The following is a 21,527-nucleotide window of genomic DNA, read 5'->3' on the forward strand; positions in this document are numbered from 1 at the left end:
GCATTTCCAAGTTGCCAGCTTTTTCAGCTCCAAGTCTGAGATATATGACACAAAAAGAAAACCCAAGGAACTCGGGTCCCAATGTCCCTAGCTGGTCTACCTTCTTTCCAGCTTTCAGAGTCTTATTATGTTTGAGTAGGTAGGTAGGTAGGTAGGTAGGTAGATAGATAGATAGACAGATAGATAGACATACAGACAGATAGGTTTTTAGATTTTTTTAGTTGTACTTAGTGGGATAAATAGGAAAAAGTACATCTACCCCATCTTCCCAGAAGTGGAAACTCTCCAGCATGTTAATTTTTAACAACACACTGTGTAAAGTACAAAATTGTAACAAAGCAAACAAGAGAGTCAAAGCTACCTCCCTGCCCACTTCATTTTTTTCCTGAATGTTATCTCCTCTGTGAATCCTTGCCTGAACTATCAAGTCAGAATAAATTGCTCCTTTCTTTGTGTGTCCACAGCATACTATTTACTTTTCTATAATGCCGTATAATCAACCAATGATGTCATTGTTGGTCATTTAAGCAAAGCAAATTAAGGATGTGGACCATGTGGACTTCCCTGGTGGTGCAGTAGTTAAGAATCCACCTGCCAATGTAGGGGACACGGGTTCAATACCTGGTCTGGGAAGATCCCACATGCTGTGGAGCAACTAAGCCTGAGCACCACAACTACTGAGCCTGTGCTGTAGAGACCACGAGCCACAACTACTGGAGCCCGCATGCCTAGAGCCCGTGCTCCGCAACAAGAGAAGCCACCGCAATGAGAAGCCCATGCACAGCAACAAAGAGTAGCCCCCACTTGCCGCAACTAGAGAAAGCCCGCGAGCAGCAACGAAGAACCAATGCAGCCAAAAATAAATAAATAAATAAATTTATTAAAGAAAAGGATGAGAACCATGTCAGAGTCATGTTTTGATTCTCAATGTCTGAATGCCTAATAGGTTACATGTATTACAATAACTCACACGGTGTGGGGCATATAGTGGATACTCAATAAATATTTGTTGACTGAACAAGTGAACAAATGAACATTTATTCAGCACTTGCCATATGTTCCAGAACTCAATAAGTGTTTGTTAAATTGGACTAAATTGTTTCCACATCTGTCAGTCTAATCAATCCACAATTATTTCTTCCTATGGGGAAAAGAGAAGCTCACTAAGCATATCCAAAGTGCAATTATTGCAGGTTAGCACTTTTTCCCAATTAACAATTAATTAACTACCAACTATCTATTTAAAACCATATGACCAGAACTACACATGGTACAAAGATAGTGAAAGTCAGGATTCCTGCCCTCAGACGTATAAAATACATTGTGGAGACTAAAAGATAAGCAAAAATTAAAGAGTAAATAATCAGTAGTAAAAAATGAAGTATAAGAATAAAAAGAGAATATGAGTGACCTGAATAATTAAAAAGGACTTCATAAAAGAGGCAGGACTTCAGTCAGGCCTTTAAAAAAAAATGGTTAAGATTTAGTTGCCAGGAGAGAAAAGAGAAGGGCATTTTAGGTTTAGGAACAGTATAGAAAGATAGAACCAAATGTGGGCTAAGCATGGGGATAGAGAGGAATTCACTTTAAAAGAGGAGATAAGGCTGAAAATTATAGAGTTTGGAAAAGACTTAGAATTCATACAGCACAGAAAGAGAAATAAAGAAACCACCATCATCTGAACATGACAGTTTATAAAGATTTTTCAAACAAGCATTTTCTCATTTAAGCCACAAAATGTCTCTAATGAAATGCAGAGGAGGAACATGAAGTGACTTGAATTTAGATCTTCAGACATTCACCCTTGTGCCATGTACACACCATTCTCTCTATATAATATTCAAATAACTAGGGGTAGGGGGGTTATCCTGGGGAGTAGGAGGTGATTTTTCCCCAGTGAGATATATCTGACAATACGAAGAAAGATGGATTAAAAAGAAGAGACTAGAAAAGTGATGAAGATCCTAACTAGAATGTCAGCAGCAAATATGCATGAGAAAGGAGTAAATCTAGGAGAGATTCAGAAGATGATAGATGACTTGAGAGAGGGGGAAGGAAAGGAGTCAAGAAAAAGCTAAGCTTTTTGTTGTAAGCATTGAGGAAAACACTGGTACCTAGTCAAAAGGATCGGAAAACATAAATAATGAGTTTACATGTGGTCACTGAGTTTCAGGAACTCTATAGGCTTGTAGAAATGCAGGATAAAGGAAAGGTGTCAAGCCAGGGAACAGTGCATGTTGTGCAGTGAGAACTGCTAAGGCAAAAACAAACCCCTAACTTCTCTGAAGTCTAGAAGCCCAGAGCCACATCTGAACTGCCACCTGCTCAGCTCAACCACGATGGCTACAGGCATCTTGTAGTAGACTACAGTAGCTATAGTTTTTGGCTTCCCAGTATACTTCCCCACTTTGTTTTCTTTTTCTTTAAGTTTATCCTCTGGTCTAGATTGGCTGCCAATCACAGTACCATTCCTTACCCCACACTCCATACCCAAACTACAGAAACAGGATGACTCAAGCAAGGCCAATCAGAATCTTCCCTGATATTGACATACAGTAAAATAGCAGCTACAGTTTTTTATTTTCTGTATTCTTGATGCTCTGGCATCTTGGACCTCACTGACTAGAAGAACTGCCCCCTCCCAGGGTTAGTTAATTCTTAAGGAACACTCCTTTCATATGCAAACCAACCAATCTAAAGCCCATACTGTTCAATCACTTCCTTTATCTAATTCTCACAGGCCAAACCAATTTTTCCCTGCTCTAATCAACACAGGGCCAGGTACCAGACAACTTGGGATAGTTCTAATACCTGAGAGCCCACTGAAATTTTTCACACTAGCCAATGCTAAGCCTGCTTACCCAGTCTAACCCATTCTTTCTTGCCAAAACCACAATAGAGTCTTTTGCTCATGATTTCCCTTCATTACTTTTGCCTCCTAACTGACCCCGCTGCTTCCCTATGTGACCCTGCATGGCATGGCATGCCCCTCCTCCTGGGAACTGTGAGCAACAAACTATCTTTTCAATGGCAATCTTTTCCTGATCTGTTGGCCTCACCATACCTGAATAATAATAAAATAGATTTTAAAACATACAGATGTTGCAAATAAAAGTTGTTACTGGAAGTCCTAGCCACAGAAATTAGGCAAGAAAAAGAAATGAAAAGCATTCAAATTGGAAAAAAGAAGTAAAACCGTCACTATTTGTAGATAACATGATATTGTACATAGAAAACCCTAAAGACTCCATCAAAACAACTGTTAGAATAAACAAATTCAGTAAATGTGCAAAATACAGAATCACACAAATCTACTGCATTTCTATACACTAATAATGAAATATCAGAGAGATAATTTAAGAAAACAATCCCACTTACAACTGCATCAAAAAGAACGAAATACCTAGGAATAAATCTAACCAAGGAGATGAAAGACATGTATACTGAAAACTATAAGACACTAATGAAAGAAACTGAAGAAGACACAAATAAATGGAAAGATATTTTGTGTTCATGGATTGGAAGAATTAATACTGTTAAAATGCTCATACTACCCAAAGCAATATACAGATTCAATGCAATCCCTATCAAAATTTCAATGGTATTTTTCACAGAATTAGAACAAGTGATCCTAAAATTTGTATGGACCAAAAAAGACCTCAAATAGCCAAAGCAACCTTAACAATGAAGAACAAAGCTGGAGGCATCATGCTCTTTGATTTCAAACCATATTATAAAGCTATAGTAATTAAAACAGTATGGTATTTGCATAAAAACAGACACATAGATCAATAGAACAGAATAGAGAGCTCAAAAATCAAACCATGCATATATGATCAGTTAATTTACAACAAAGGAGCCAAAAATATACAATGAGGAAAGGACAGTCTCTTCAATAAACAATGTTGGGAAAATTGGACAGCCACATGCAAAAGAATGAAACTGAACCACTATCTTCACCATACACAAAAATTAACTCAAAATAGATTAAAAACTTGAACATAAGACTTGAAACCATAAAACCCTAGAGGAAAACATAGGCAGTAAACTCCTAGATGTAAGTCTTAGCAATGATTTTTCATATCTGACACCAAAAGCAAAATCAACAAAAGCAAAATAAACAAGTGGGACTACATCAAACTAAAAAGCTTCTATACAGCAAACGAATCCATCAACAAAATGAAAAGGCAATCTACTGAATAGGAAAAATATTTGCAATATGCAAAATATATAAATAACTCATACAACTTAATAACAAAAAAACAAACAATCCAATTAAAAAATAGGTAGAAGATCTAAATAAGTATTTTTCAAGGAAGACATACACATAGCCAATAGGTATATCAAAAGATGCTCTACATCATTTCATCAGGGAAATGCAAATCAAAGCCACAATGAGATATCACCTCATGCCTGTTAGAATGTCTATTACCAAAAAGACTAGAAATAACAAGTGTTAGCGAGGATGTGGAGAAAAGGAAACCCGCGTGCACTGTTGGTAGGAATGTACATTGGTGCAGCCACTATGGAATACAGTATGGAGGTTCCTCAAAAAATTAAAAATAGAACTATCATATGATCCAGCAATTCCACTTCTGAGTATTTATTTGAAGAAAACAAAAGCACTTGATATATGCACTCCCATGTTCATTGCAGCACTATTTACAATAGCCAATATATTGGAAACAACCTAACTGTCCACCCATGGATAAATGGATAAAGAAATTGTGATATATACGCAATGGAATACTCTTCAGCCATAAAAAGGAATGAAACCTTACCATTTTCGACAACATGCTTGGACCTCAAGGGCATTACACCAAGTGGACAGAAGGACAAGACGGCGGAGCAGAAGGGCTTCGAGCTCACCTTCACTCTTCAGCACACCAAAATCACAACTAACTGCTGAACAACCATTGACAGAAAAGACTAAAACCTGCCAAAAAAGATATTTTACATCCAAAGACATAAAGAAGAAACCCAACAAGACGGTAGGAGGAGTGCACTCATGATATAATCAAATCCCATACCCCCCTCCCCCCATGACTGACCCACAGACTGGAGAAGAATTATATCACAGAAGTTCTCCCACAGGAGTGAGAGTTCTGACCACCCCCAGTAGGCTCCCCAGCCTGGAGGTCTGGCATCAGGAGAAGGAGCCCCCAGAGTACTTGGCTGTGAAGGCTTGATTGCAAGAACTCCACAGGACTAGGGGAAACAGAGACTCCGCTCTTGGAGGGCGCACGCAAGGTCTTGTGTGCACCGGGACCCAGGGCAAAAGCAATGACTTCATAGGAGCCTAGGCCAGACCTACCTGCTGGTCTAGGAGGTTCTCCTGGGGAGGCAGGGGGCAGCTGTGGCTCACTGTGGGGACAAGGACACTGGTGGTGGAGATATCAGGGAGTAATCACGCGTGAGCTCTCATGCAGGCCGCCATTTTGGCACCGAGACCTGGTGGCACCTAACTGCCTGTGGACTCCCTTGCTGGGGTGCCCCAGGCCAAACAACCAACAGGGAGGGAACACAGCCCCACCCACCAGCAGTCAGTCTACCTAAAGACTTCCTGAACTCAGAGTCACCTCTAGACACACCCCTTGATGCGGCCCTGCCCACCAGAGGGCCGAGACGCAGCTCCACCCACCAGTGGGCAAGCACTGGCCCCTCCCACCAGGAAGCCAGACACCAGAAGCAAGAAAGCTATGATCCAGCAGCCTGCAAAACCAAGTTCACAAACACAGATCAGAACCTACTCTGGGGGGACTTCCCTGGTGGTGTAGTGGTTAAGAAACCGCCTGCTAATGCAGGGGACACGGGTTCAAGCCTTGGTCCAGGAAGATCCCACATGCCACGGAACAACTAAGCCCGTGCGCGCTACAACTACTGAGCCTGCGCTCTAGAGCCCGTGCGCCACAACTACTGAAGCCCGTGTGCCTAGAGCCCGTGCTCCGCAACAAGAGAAGCCACCACAATGAGAAGCCCGCGCACTGCAACAAAGAGTAGCCCCCGCTCACAGCAACTAGAGAAAGCCTGCACGCAGCAACGAAGACCCAATGCGGCCAAAAATAAAATAAATTTAAAAATTTATATATATATGTATATTAAAAAATAATAATAATAACCCACCCTGGGACCAGCTGGTCCCTGGGCCTTGGGTGAGGAGACAGGAGTGTACTGCTGGAAGACATAGGACATACCCTACAGACGGCCACTTCTCCAAGGTCAAGAAACATAACTAACCTTCCACATATATAAAAATACAAATAGAAATTTAGATAAAAATGAAGGCATTATGCCAAGTGAAGTAAGTCAGACAGAGAAAGACAAATGCCATATGATCTCTCTTACATGTGGAATCTTAAAAAATTAAATTAAAAAAAAAAAACAAGCTCATAGATATATAGATTGGTGGTTGCCACAGGCAAGGGTTTGAGGGTGGGAGAAATGGGTGAACTGTTTGTTTTTTAAGTGTAAAAAGGAAGGAAGGAAGGGAGGGAGGGAGAAAGAAATAAGAACCTCTCCTTGCAATTAAATGATATGAACTCAGACATGTCTCTATCACTGGGATTTGTTTTCTAAATGTTCCTTTTGTGCTGACATTAGATGCCTCTAAGATCTACTGAGTTAATTTTTTTATTATTCTCCTACCCAATTGCTTTTCTCACCCAACTTATTCAGTGTCTCTTTGAATCTAATCCCAAAGCCTGTGTTTGCCTTCTCAGACCAAACCTACGTTCTCAAACGGCTGCGAGGCATCTCAACCTGTTGATGCTTTCAAAGCCTAACTAAATTCATAAGCCCTTCTCCTCAACGTCTTTCCTTTCTAGATTCCCTATTTCTGATAGAACACACCATCCTTCCTCATATAAATTCTCAGAACTTGGTGGGCAGCCTTCCCTTCTTCTTTCTTCCTCAAAATCCTGCACATTGATAGGTCCCTGCATTGCTTCTGCCCTATCTCTGTGCAGCCCTTGGGGCCTCCCTCCTGGACCAGAAGCAAGCCTCTCTGCTCTGTGGCTCTCAGTCTTCTGCTCATTTTCCTCCCGAGGATCACTGCAGATCATTTTGGGTATTATGCATGCATGATTGTCTCTGACACTAGACCATGACCGTCCTGAAAAAAAAAGAGTTTTGTTTCATGTATCTATGTATTCTGATTTCCTCCACATTTCAGTCTGGAATCAAAAAGTTGCTCAATAAATGCTGGTTGAATTACTTCTTAATCGCATTGACTGCAATAAATGCAATGGCAAATGAAAACAATGTAAATACAATATTTAAATGGGAGGATTTTCTTGAGTCTTCTGATTAGTGAAAATTAACAGAAAAATCTTATGAGTGGGGTGTGATTAGAATGGCATAAATATATAAAGGGGTAAAAATTCAAGGAACTTGGTAGAAAGATGTTAAAAATTTAGCAACAGTTTCCTAGATTGATGGAAATAAAATAAATTTGGAAAATAAAAATGTCTTTAACTTCAAATTATTGGAAGACAATTATAGTATTTCTGTCCCTCAATCAGACTACATTGAAGATTGGACATTTGAAATAATTTGTTTTTAAAATTATAATTGAGAAAAGGTAAAATAAAGTCTTCATGTATAAAATTAGAAAAAAAAAGTTGTTTCCTCTGGGATTGCTAGGATGCAAATCTATAGCTATAGGTACCCATTTTGCCTACTGTGTGCTGAGAACCTGTCTGCAAAATGAAACTAAGCAGGACAAGCTAAGCCAAGAGATACAGACAACAGGGACAGAGATGGACCCATATCACATCATTTGTAACCTGGATCCTGCCATGCCTGAAGCCAGCTGTATCTCTGAACTTCCAGTTATGAAAGTTACAGATTTCCTCTTTTGGTTTAATATCATTTTAGTTGGATTGCTTTCACTTATAATCAGATGTTCTGATTTAAAATCTCCAAACTCATCATCTTCCCCAAAATCTTCTCTAACCCAGAAAGAGGATTTCCCTCTTTCTGTTAATGAAAACATAATTGTCCCTATCATTGTCTTATCTATTCATCCTCCCACATATTCAATCAGTCACTAAATCTCATCATTCTATTCTCTTACATCTCTTTCTTCTATCCCTACCAACAAAAATTTTACCACTTTAATTCAGGTCTTCTTTATTTCTCTCACTTGGCAATAGTATCATACATCACGCATTGCAATGATCACCTTCTCTCTGAAACCTTTTTTTATCTGCCCTGGCCAAAGCAATCCTCTCGCTCTGCTTTTTCTCCACCCTTACTCTCTTTCAATCATCCTTTTTTTTTTTTTTTTCCTGTCACATAATTACCATTTCTTTTTAATGGTGAAAACATTTAAGATCTCCTCTCTTAGCAACTTTCAAGTATACAATACAATATTATCAGCTATAATATCACCATGTTGTACATTAGATCCCCAGAACTCATTAATCTTATAACTGAATGTTTGTACCCTTTGATTCAATATCTCCCCATTTCCCCCCACCCCGCAGCCCTTGGGAACCATGGCTCTACTCTCTGTTTTTCTGAGTTCAGCTTTTTTAGATTCCACATATAAGTGATATCATACAGTATTTGCCTTTCTCTGTCTGACTTATTTCACTTAGCATAATGTCTTCAAGGTTCATCCAAGCTGTCACAAATGGCAGGTTTTCCTTCTTTCTCAGGCTGAATAATATTCCATTGTGTGTGTGTGTGTTATGTATATACGTGTATATATGTATAATGTATATATACACTTATACATTATATCTTCTTTATCCATCTGCTGACAGACACTTGAGTTGTTTCCTATCTAAGCCACAATAGTCTTTCAATCATCTTGAGCCAACTCAGGCAGTTTTTTCCAGGATGCTTTTCCTGACCTGGTTCGTCTTCTCACAGGTTGTGTTGAATGTCCTCTTCTACAATTTTCTAGCACCCTCTGCTTACCTCCTTCAAAGTTTACCACAATCTGAATCGAAATTATCCAGACTATCTCACTAGTCTTAAAGCTTTTCAAGGGCAAGATCAACGTCTTTCCACCCAGTATATAGTTAGAAGCTCAATAAATGCTTTTGACCTTTTAAAGTGAATTGTGTTTTCTTCATCCTTGTATCCCCACCACTCAGCACATGTGTGGCACAGAGAAGCAGCTAGATTGACGCTGGCTAAGTGAAGAGCCTCCTGCAATAGACTGAATGTGTCCCCCTAAAATGCATATGTTGAAATCCTAACCATAATGTGATGGTATTAGGAGGTGGGACCTTTGGTAGGTAATTAGGTCATGAGGGTAGAGCCCTCATGATGGAATTAGTGCCCTTATAAAAGGGCACCTTCTTCTTTTGCCATGTGAGGACACTATGAGAAAGTGGCAGTTTGCAACCCAGAAGAGGGTCCTTAGCGGAACCTGACCATGCTGGCTGGCACCTTGAACTCAGATTTCTAGCCTCCAGACTGTGAGAAGTAAATTTCTGCTGTGCATCAGCCACCCAGTCTATGGCACTTTGTTACAGCAGTCAGAACTAACTAAGACACTTCCCCGTCTCCAGTCTGACTGTACTTCTATCCACCCAACTCACCGTTTCAGATTAATCTTGGTTCAAAACCTCACTTGGTAATTAATGATTCCAACAATGCTTTCATTAGCACCTTAGAATACCTTTGCTTTTCCTCCTCACCCAAGTTGCCAATGCTTCAAAACTAATTTTGAATTTTCTCCGTACGTGCTCCATAATACCATCACCAACATTTACTTAATCATGCCAAATATCTCCATATGAACTAAAGGCTGTCTGATCTCAGCTGGGTCCCTTGCATTGCTCAGCAACCCTTGTATTTATCTTCAACTGACCCCTATCAAATTCCCCACAGCAGCTGCTACAAAGTTTTTCCACTCTCCTTAAGCCCCAGATTCAACCCCTACTCCCCTCATGTTCAGCAAAAGCTCTCCTCTTCTACATAACTGAGAATACGATATTATGACCATGAGATGACTTGGCTTTCTTCATCCTCAACTCAAAACTCTTCTATCCCTTTATCTATACAGCTCTTCTCAGCTCATGTCCCAGTGAAAGAATTGCCCACCCTCCTTTCCAAACCCAAACTCTCTATCCATACTGTACCAATTATTGGGAGGCAGAGATACTGAATAATATCCTCCAAACTGACAAGGAACTTTGAGACAGAAAAACAAAGCAGGCAATTCCATAAAGTGCAATTATGAAGTTTGTCGTGGGTAACCTACACACAGGCAGGAAGGATCAGGCAGACGGGATGACCCAGAGGCATTCGCAGCTTCACTTTGCACCATGGAAAGGGGTACCGGGGGATCTAAAGGGGCCAAAGCTAAACACGGAATCTGACTACCAAGTGAGAAGCATGACCACACCGACGGGGACCGGGGATTTTCCCCTCCCCCAGGGATCTCAGGACCATTAACCATCTGTGTCAGCATAAGGGATTCTTACAGTTTTCACATCAGATGAAGAAAAGGGTAAAAGTTGATGGGGAACATATCCTTGTAAGTTAAGCTAAAGCTGAGTCACACAGAAAGGGGAGGGGGTAGGGCTGTGGACCTAAGATGGAGGTGACAAAATGGAGTCAGTGTGGTTCAGCCTCACATGGCCATGCCACGTGGCTTGCGCATCTTAGTTCCCCAACCAGGAATTGAACCTGGGCCACGGCAGTGTAAGCACTGAGTCCTAACCACTGGACCACCAGGGAATTCCCTTAAGAAGAATTTTGTCTGAACAAGAAGGACAAGATTGGGTCCAGAAAGGAAGAGCGTACAACAGTATCAGCTGAAACTCCTACCCCATCAGAAAGGCCAGGCTGACACCAGGTCAGCTGAGGAAGTGTTTAATTGGACATTTTGAGAATCTAATGTCATGTATGCAGATGCAAATGTTTGAAATGTCTGAGTTGTTTACAGTGTAGTTTGTGCCAGGCAGGCTCCCATGCCAAGCCAGAACACAGCCTCCCATTATTCCGCTGGGCTCAGTTTCTAAAGATGTTTCAGGGCTCTCTGAGACTTGTAAATTTCCACATCCAAAGGCTCACTTGTGTTTTCAAGGCAGAGTCATTCTTCCCCTCATGAGCAGACATCAGTCCTTCCCCTGCCAATCTCTGTTACTGCCTGCTCTGGTTCAGAAAAGGCTTTGGAGAAATCATTTGAGACGCAATTACTCCATCTCTAGAAATTTTAGTAGTTTGTGGAAAACTAACACAAAGGAAAAGTCAGACTCTTGATCCCTGCCTGGAAATTGGGTCTTAGCTGATGTAATTATTTCGAGAACTGTTTCTGTTATTCACTGACCCAGGAAACCACAGCTTATTATTAGCTCAGCTAATAGACAATTCCACCTTAACATACCCGCTATAAGGCAGCAGTTCTTGATCGGGAGGATAAACAAGGATCCACCACAAGTGGACACTAGGGAATCCATTCATCTTTAAGAACTGAACCATCCACACTCTGCCTTGAAAATGCAACGCAAAAAAAAAAAAAAAAAATTGTCATTAGCACAAATTGTTATGATGCCTTCGCTATATCCTCTTCCTATTATCAAATACCTTCTTCAAAAAAAAATTTTACATGTTTAAAGTTCTAAATTGGAAATACACTTGAAGACTATTGTTATGTATCATGTTAAGGATACTCAATTCAAGAATAAAAATTTGCCACTAGTTTTACATTTGATAAGCTTATTTGTTTTATCCAATGGTCTCCATTGGATAAAAAGTCATAAGAAAATTATTAGCATTTATTAATGAGTTCATTCATTTATTCATACTACAGACATTGATTGATTACCTATTATGCTCAGAGCAACTGCAACTGTTTCAGATATATAGAAATAAAGAATATGTCATCCTAGGCCTTAGGAAGCCAGTGAAAGAGGAAGGCAAATGACTGCGATACAAAGACAAAAGGAAACAGATTCTCAAGTACTAACAATAAAGTACAGTTGACCCTTGAACAACATGGGTATGAACTGTGTCTGTCCACTTATATGTGGATTTTTTTCAATAAATACTGCAGTGCTACAGGATCGAAGGTTAGTTGAATCTGAGGATGCAGAACCACAGATGCAGACGGCCAACTGTAAAGTTACTCTCGGATTTCCGACTGCTGTGGGGTTGGTGCCTCTAACCCCCAAGTTGTTCAAGGGTCAACTGTAATGATAAAGTATTGCAGGATTATCACAGGAGAGAACAAGGAAGCAATAACGGAGAAGATGATATTTCAGCTCAGCCTTGCAGGATAGATGAATTTGCACAGTTGTATGGTGGGAAGGGTATTTCCAGTTAAAGAACAACCATGAGCAAAGATGTGAACACTTATAATATGTTCCCCAGAAATGATTTTTTTAAAAAAATTCTGGCGTATAAAAAGCTGAAGTATTATAAAGCACTAGGGAGAAATTTAAACATACACATGCATACAAGAAGTGTATTCCCAGTCCCATTTCAGACACAGTGATTCAGAACCCACAGAGTTAGGTGGGGACCAGGAATCAGTATTTTTCAAATCTTCCCATGTCGTGATGTGCACTCATGATGTGATCTGATACACACGTATAGAATACATGGAGCGATCTAGTAGGTGTTATGGGCTGAACTGTGCCCCACCACAGTTCATATGTTTAAGCCCTACTACCCAGTGCCGCAGAATGTGACTACATTTGGAGATAAGGACTTTAAAGAGGTAATTAAGTTAAAATGAGGGCATGGGGGGTGGGGCTAATACAATCTGACTGAGGTCCTTATAAGAAGAGGACGTTTGGACACACAGAGACGCCAGGGATGCACACGAACAGAAAAAAAATGACCATGTGAGGAAACAGCAAGAAGATGGACATCTGCAAGCCAAGGAGAGAAGCCTCAAAAGAAATCAAACCTGCTGACACCTTGATCTTGGACGTCCAGCCTCTGGAACTGTGAGAAGATACATTTCCACTGTTTAAGCCACCCACTCTGCGGTATTCTGTTTTGTCAGGCCTAGTGAACTAATACAGTAAGTGAATGCACCAGGAACGTACCGAGAAATACATTTTAATGCCAAATCTTTCAGAACCTTAAATGCCATATTAGGAGTTTAGACTTTACTAGGAGTTTAGACTTTACTCCACAGACAATTTCTCAAAATGTAGGTCTTTTGAGAAGGGAAGTAATATGATCCAGCCTATGATCCAACTCTTGAAGCAGTGTGGAAGACGAAGTAATTTAAAAGATTCTGCCTGGCCAAGGCAAGAGACAATAAGGGATATGACTAGAGTCATGACAGAAAGGATGGGGGGGATAAAAAAAACCAGAAAATTTCAGGTGCTATCACAGGTAGACACAACAGCATTTGGTGACTTACTAATGTGGGAGGATGAGGAAAAGGGAAGAGTTAAGGCTAACCTCCCAGATTTTGATCCTGTTTTGTACCCTATATTTCAGATACATCACATTACCTACTATCTCATAGACTGAGATGCCATTAACCAAAATAGAAAACCCAGAAAGCATATTTGGGAATGAAATTGATGAGTTGAAAACCAGAGAACAGAAATCAGAAGAACGTCAAGTGTAGAGCTAGAGATCTCTTGAGAACAGAGGAGCTCATTAGAGCCACATGGCAATGACAGCACTGAGCTCACTTCCATCATCACTCCCGTCCTTATAGCAACAAATAAAATGAGCAAACTGAAAACCAATGACTCTCCTTGGAGCAGAGAAGTGAGGGTGCAAAGCAAACCACCACTGTAAAATCTAGAGAGACAGGAAAAATCCAGAGAGTCACAGCCCAGATCTGCTTATCTGGAGCAGAAGCCACTGGACCCATAAAGTCTAGGAATACCTAAACAGTAATTTTAACAAATTGCTGGAGACTGAGTATGGCCTACCTTGACAGTGAGAAACTCCTAAGCCCACAGTCTTGGGGAAGGAGGGAGGTGATTTCCAACAATTTCAGGTAATCACAAGACAGCTATTACAAAGGTGCAAAGACAGGAGGGAACATACCAATGAAAAAAATAATAATGATACTGGCTAATATTGACTGAGCAGGCCTGTCCTAAATGTTTATATTTCTTAACCCTACAGCAAACCTATAGGATAATGCATTGGTTTTCTATTGCTGCTGTAACAAATTACCACAAAATTGGGGGCTTAAACAATCCAAAGTCATTATCTTACAGTTCCGTAGGTCAGAAATCCAGCACTGGACTCACCAGGTAAAATCAAAGTGTTAGAAGGGCTGAATTCCTTCCGGGGGCTCTAGGGAAGGATCTTTGCCTTTTTCAGATCCTAATGGCCACCCATATTCCTTGTCTCATGGCCTCCTTCCTCCATCTTCAAAGCTGGCAACATTGCATCTCTCTGGCCATTCTTCCATAGTCACATCTCCCTAACTCTCTGATCCTCTTCTGCCCACCTCTCCCACTGTTAATTAGGCCCACCACATAATCCAGGATATGGATTTCAAGTCAGATAATGAGCAATCTTAATTCCATCCACAGCCTTAATTCTCCTTTGCCACATAACCTATCATATTCACAGGTTCCAGGGATTAGGGCATGGGCATCTTTGGGGGAGGACATTATTCTGCCTACCACTGATAGTTATAATTATTTTTCCCATTTTACAAAGGAAGAAACTGAGGCATAGGAGAGGATATGTAATTGGTCCAAAGTCACACAAGTGTTAATGACAGAGCTGAAATCTGAACCCAAGAAACTGACTTCAGAGCCTATTTTCTTAACTGTTAAACTACAGCAAATATAGGGTGCTAGTGAGTGGTTAGTTTAAGTGGTAAACCCTAAAATTTAGGCTGAATAAGTAGTGAAATAAAGTCTGAATAGTGCTGACTTCCAGGATTTGCCCTCTGCTTCCCAAAGAACTAAATTGGGGTTTGTGATCCTCCATTCATTCCCTAGTCTTCCTACGGCCCCTGGTTTTCTGTAAGTCTTATCTCAGAAAAGCTAATGAAAAGAAAAACCCTATAAAAGAACAGCCAGATGTTTCAGATGGTAAATTTTGCAATACAATACACACGGCATTAATGATTTAGAACATTTAATCAAATGTAAAAATGCATCTTCAGATTAGTCACAGATAACATAGATCCAAAGTATTTTGATAATGGTAAAAGAACCTCAAACCGACGTTCTGGGAACAAAAAGGACATACGAAGGTGGAAGATTAATTATATGAGCCACTTGACAGCATCATGAAAGAGAAGATGTTTTCTTTTTACCATTTCAATCAATTACAAAGCTAATTGAAAACATGGGCTAAACCAGAGGCTCAAAGCACAAGACCAGCAGGACTCTAGAATTCACTGAATTCTTTGTTAAACTTTTTTACAATCTTTCATAAATGTTTGGAGAAGAAATGAATTTTCTGTGAATAAGAGACCATATATATACATATATAATCATATATCTCACACATATATATTCATATATAACAAAGAATTTTTTGATAAACATTTAATACACCATATTATTGAAACTTTCTATATCCCTGTTCACCCTATGAATTATATTCTTCAACCTCATGAATTATATTATTCAAATCTTACCATTTGTCTTTTGTAAGTTACCATTTGGCTTTTGTCTGCTTGATATGTCATATAAACACCAGATCTTAAAGTCTCTTATAAATTGTTTTGGTCAAGTCAGACAGAGAAGGACAAATATCATATGATATTGCTTATATGTGGAATCTAAAAAAAGGCTACAAATGAACTTATTTACAAACAGAAATGAGTCACAGATGTAGCAAATAAACTATGGTTACCAAGGGGGAAGGGGGGAAGGGATAAATTGTGAGATTGGGATTGACAGATACACACTATTATATATAAAAGAGATAACCAATAAGAACCGACTGTATAGCACAGGGAACTCTACTCAATACTCTGTAATGACCTATATGGGAAAAGAATCTAAAAAAAGAGTGGATACATGTATATGTATAACTGATTCACTTCGTTGTACAGCAGAAACTAACACAACATTGTAAATCAACTATACTCTAATAAAAACTAATTTTTAAAAATTGTTTTGGTCATTTCTCATACTTCTGACCATTTCCTTTATATTCTTTGAAGATAAATATGTTTAAATGCCTGGCCCATAAAAAGTCACAACTATTCTGTCTTCCTTATAGATTTTATCTTTTATCAACTCTAGATCTGGTATAATGCTCTTTGCTTTGAATTACACTTGGTTTCTTTTTAATAATGATGTGGAACTCAAGGTCCATAAAGGTTTCTGGTTTTCCCACCCCGGCCCACTATGTTGATGGATTTACACTTATGACTGTCTCTTGTGGGTCCCACCAGGGGCAGTGCCAGTGCTGGGCTTATCTCTCCATTTCCCAGCTGAGCTTCGGCCAGCATCCTACCTGTAGGTGCTTCATAAGAAGCAAAGGTAGCTAGATGGATTTAATTGCAAATCATTATGTTCAATGTGTTGTAAATGGCCTCAAATAATTAGGGGATCCAGGTCCAGATCCCCATTTCCTTATTTGATACTCAACTTGGAAAAGTCTTCACATATAATACAATCAAGGTAGATGTAGCTTACTGCAGATGTACTGTTTTGTTTTGTTTTGCTTTTATTTATTTTTGGGTGTGTTGGGTCTTCGTTTCTGTGCGAGGGCTTTCTCTAGTTGCGGCAAGCGGGGGTCACTCTTCATCGCGGTGCGCGGGCCTCTCACTATCGCGGCCTCTCTTGTTGCAGAGCACAGGCTCCAGACGCGTAGGCTCAGTAGTTGTGGCTCACAGGCCCAGTACTGCAGATGTATCTTGCTTTAAGCAAACCCCATATTGAAAGTCTGGATTTATCCAGATAATATGTTAAGGAATGATTAATAGTTCACTTTGTAAAGGGGTTATTTGCCTCTTGGAAGATTTAATCATAAGATTTTTTTATATTGCAGACTCTCCTATTACATTTTAAGTATTATTTGATTTCCACAGCAATTCTCTATATACAACCCTTCATAACCATCCCTACTGCACATAGCAGGGTTGGTGCTAAGGATCCTTTCCATCACTGCCTGTCTCCCCAGAGATCTTGGCTCTGTTGGCCTTCAAATATCATCTGCTTTATTCTTACTTTTACATGATGGACATGGTGGGAGGTGGAGGGGACTCATTGTAAAACACCAAGGTTCCAAGGCAAAGCAAGGTTCCGATACAATGGACAGAGCAGTGGGCTGAAACTCAGAAGGCCTAGAGTTCTTGCCAGTTATGGGATCTGAGGCAAACTACAGCCTCCTTAATACCCAGATTTTTAGTTTATAAAAGAAAGATAATAGTGCCTGCCTGCACATGCTTCTGAGGGTTCATATAAAAATTATTTTTAAATATAAGGTGCTATGCTAATATATCCTTTTTTCCAAGCAAGTCTAATGCCACGACCCTAAGAGAACACTACATCAATCTAACTTTTTCTCTGTTAGCAACTATTTCTCACAGCATTCGTTAAAAGTTCTGAAAATTCCTCCTAATCATTATCTCATTATCATTATCCTTTTCATTTTATCCTACTCTACTTCTGTTATTCTTCCCTTAGTTCAAAGTCTCCCAACACTTTCTCTGCAAAATAAGATCAAACCCTCTGCACAGCACCTCTAAACAATCACCTATTTGTCTCTCCCTGACAAGGTGAATAAGATGAGAAACCAAAGCTTGTGAGATTCTTACCACTAAAGAAATACGTTATTTGGAAGAGCCAGCTCAAATTTCCTCTCTGTATTCCAAATCTGCCTATACCTGTGCTTTAAGCAACCAGTCCTCTCTGCTACGCTCCTGCCATTTGCTCATCTTTGTTCCTTTCAACCACTCCTGTCTGTGTTGCTCTGTTTTGGTTTCTCTTGATGGTTTATAATAACCCCTCATTGTCTGAGTATCTAACCTTTTTCCTTCACTAGAACTTACATAATAATTAGAGTTCTAAAGAACTCACCTGAAATGTAAGGGTCATTAGTTAAGTCTAATGTGGTTTTTTTCCTTCTTTTTAAGTGTTTTATTGAATTGATTTGTCTTTTTAGACTGTGGACCTGTCGTAGAGTTTGGCCAGTCTTGGCTATAGGATGTCACAGTACAGCTACAGTCAAGGCTGTACACCAGGGATTGCCCATGGATGTTCCAAAGTTGTCTCACTGTCTTTCTGCCAAAAGCTCTTCCTCATCTGGTGTTTATTACCCTCATTAGTGGCATCTCCATCCACCCAGGTAAGCAATTCCAAAACCTCAGAATTATTTTCAACCTTATTTCCCATATGCAGCTAGTCATTAAATCCTGCCTTCCCTATATTCTGAATATCTCTCAAACTTACGCTAGTTTAGACCCTTATCCTATTTCATTTGGACTATAGCAACAACAGCATCCTCATTTTCTTCTGGCCTCCTGGCTTTTCCCTCTCTAGTTCCTCTGAAATACTATTGCTGGAGCTATTTTCTAAAGGAAATCCAATCATAGCACTCCTCTGTTGAAAAATTCAGCTTAAAAACTCTTAAAGATTATCTAGGCTGTGATAAAGCCTGAATAACATGACATTCAAGGACCTTCCTTCTCTGGCCCCAATCTCACAGGACCTCTTTACTACAGATGCACCCAACCCCTGTCTCCCCCTGGGAGTTTCACACTCAGACTGCCTCCATTTCTTTGCCCATGTAGTTCTCTGTGCTTAGAACGAACACCCTTCTCCCTCCGCTTGGCCTTCAGGCTTCAAAATCCAGTTCAAAACTCACCTGCTCTGTGAAGTCTTCCTAAATTCTGACCATGCCTCTCTCCTGGGAGAATGAGTGGCCACTACTCCCACATCACCCTGTGCTGCAATTATTTGTGGATGGATCACCTTCCTACGTAAACTCTGTGTCTCATGCATCTTTATCTGGCACACAGTATGCACTCATTAAATGGTTACTGAAATTAATATACGCTGAGTAAAAGAATAACTAAAGAAAAATTCCACAGATCTAGAAGCACACCAGTCCTCCTTCTTAGCTGCATTAAAGAAACAGGGCCCAGGGATAAAGAAAAGGACTAATAATCTGATGTAGCAAACACACGAATGGGTTGTTTGTTTTTAAAACCTAAGTGGTTTAGGGAGGGCAGGGGGAGAAGAAAGTATATTTTAAAGCTCTAGCTCCAGGGCAAGTAATAAAAATTGTTGCTTTAATGTTTTTTTCATAATATTGTGAGCAATGGGAAGGTCTATTCCATCACACTGGCCTTCAGGGCAGAAAGTTTCAGCCTCCTGAGCTAAATCAAACTGGCACTGGCTCTCTGTTTTTCAAGCAGCCGCAATTGGTCTCTGCCTTCTATGAGACTAAACTTGACTGACAAAGAAGAAACAAAATAATTTCGCACTTACTTTATGGGCCTCTCTTTTCCTCTTTTGTTCTTGTCAATTAATTATAAGAGTGCTGGAAACTCCTCTTGCATTTCTGCCCCTAGATTACACTGAGGTAGGCGTAGTACTTTGTCTGTGTTAGGAGTTGTCATTAGGTTGGGAGGCAGCAACTAGCCCAAGAAACAACACTGTTTGGTACTCAGAGTTTGAAGCCCTTAGGTGCCACTCACCCACATAGCTTTTGATGTCATCCTTTTTATACTCCCTGGATGGTTAAATCTGAACACGTTTAAAATTAGGATGCACATGCATCTAGGTCAAAATATCAGAGTCTAGAGTACCAATGGAACTCAAAAATTTTCAAAATGATACAACGAACAATCCTCTATAATTCAGTCTTAATCATTCCAACCCTGAGCTCCCATTCTAAATTTACTTACCCACAATGCCCAAGAGTTTAATATACTACCTGAACACACACAGAGACCACATTCGACAACATTACAAGGCTTTCCTAGCAGGGATTGTCTATATTTCTGGCAGAAACCCTGCCTCCATCTGCCTGTGTTTTGAATGCCTGACTTTCCCATTTCCCAAGCACTGTTTCCATTTAGGAAGGTTGAATAGGGATTACAATTGTACCTAGCACGTAGGTTTATAGCGAGGAATAAGTGGGACAATACAAGTAAAAAGGTTAAATATAACAGTGCTTGGTGAGTGGTCAGTGCCCCATAAATATCACCTCTGTTACATTCCATGCCAGAACCACATGTGACCTCATAATTGGATCTTTGAGAAAAGAATCAGAGAAAGTTGGTCTTTTTCACCAAGCACCATGTTTGACTTCACTTCTCCCAATAGACTTGAAAGCACTGAAGTAGGTAACATTAATTTTACTTTATTTAACATGTTTGGGACTTTGTGTTTGTGAAATGTAGCATGCAAGAAATATTTTAATACGTATGTAAAATGACTTTTTAAGTGCCTTTAAAAAATCTCTAAGGTCCTTCCGTTTCCAAAATGTTGTGATCTATGATAACTAATCTCAAATGCAGGCAAATTAACAGTGATATAACTTCCTAGATATACTGAAAATATATGGCATTGTCAGGCTGGTTGTATTGGAAACAAGTTAGACCCAGGACCAGGAACCTGGGGCAATGCACAAAACAATCTTGCCCTTCTTTCTCCCCTCCAGCCCAGAGTCTATAATTCTCATCGCAAGCTCCCAGGTCCTTTTGTAGCAGATGTGGAGAGGATGAGGAATGAGTTGGAATTTGCAGAGAAAACGGTGGAGCCAAAATTCTACAGAATCCCAAGTAGAGCAGCTGAAGTGAGCAGGCTTCATGAAATCACCTGCAATTTCACCTTTTAACCGATAAAAGAGAATCCTAGAAGCCTAACTCAAGAAGGGGCCCTACCTAACCTCCTGCATCTTGGAGATTAAGAAACTGAGACCTAAAGAGATCAAGTAACACGTCTAAAGTCATCCAGCTTTTCTGAAACCTGGGTGTGGAAACCTAGAAGTGATGCAGTTGACCAATCAAATTAATGCAGTCTCAACCTATGTCACTTCCAAAGTGTCTGCACACCGAGAAATGTCTCTCTTTTCCTCTCTGAACTATATTCAGCCTTCTTCAGTCACCCACAAACCAGCCAGCACTTGTCTCAGGAAGACAGACAAGATCCTCCACAATCCTTAATTGAAAGAAACATCTGGTTTTACAAACAAGTTACTAAAAGCAGAGTCATGTGGTACTACCTTCAGATTCATCCTTATCTTTCAGAAATACATTAAATAATATTATAGTGACAATGATTCTCCAAAGTAGAAAGCAAAACTCAAGAAAAAAAAAAAAAAAGCCTAGGCATACTTTGCTTTAAGCAACGCATATAGGAAAATCTACTTAGAGTGGAAATATGAGGGGGTGCTTCTGGTGATTATTTTCTTTTAAAACAGCACAGAATAGAACTTTTAAGTAGCCACAGTCAGAATGACTCCATTTACAAGAGTGCCACATTCACACAGCTTTTGGGAAACTACCAGAAGATAAGAGTTGTAAGCCTGTGTCTCCACTGCCTCCTCGTCGTGTGTATTTATATCCATTCATGTATTTCTTCATTCAGCTCTACTTCATGTGTACTCATTCATTAATTCACCAGTTCTCCCTCATAGGAACTCACTCATTCATTCGA

The 21,527-nt window shown here is 39.9% G+C and overlaps 1 protein-coding gene and 1 non-coding gene across 7 annotated transcripts in view; both read right to left on the reverse strand.

Moving 5' to 3' along the window:
• CPQ (carboxypeptidase Q) overlaps positions 1 to 21,527 on the reverse strand; it is a 505,229-nt gene that overhangs the window by 483,181 nt on the left and 521 nt on the right. The gene's annotated exons all lie outside the window — the stretch shown is intronic.
• TRNAV-UAC (transfer RNA valine (anticodon UAC)) lies at positions 10,627 to 10,698 on the reverse strand. The gene has a single exon. It is a non-coding gene; the product is annotated as a tRNA-Val (tRNA).

The sequence above is a fragment of the Balaenoptera acutorostrata genome, chromosome 17 (assembly GCF_949987535.1).
Source record: "Balaenoptera acutorostrata chromosome 17, mBalAcu1.1, whole genome shotgun sequence".
Lineage (NCBI taxonomy): Eukaryota > Metazoa > Chordata > Mammalia > Artiodactyla > Balaenopteridae > Balaenoptera > Balaenoptera acutorostrata.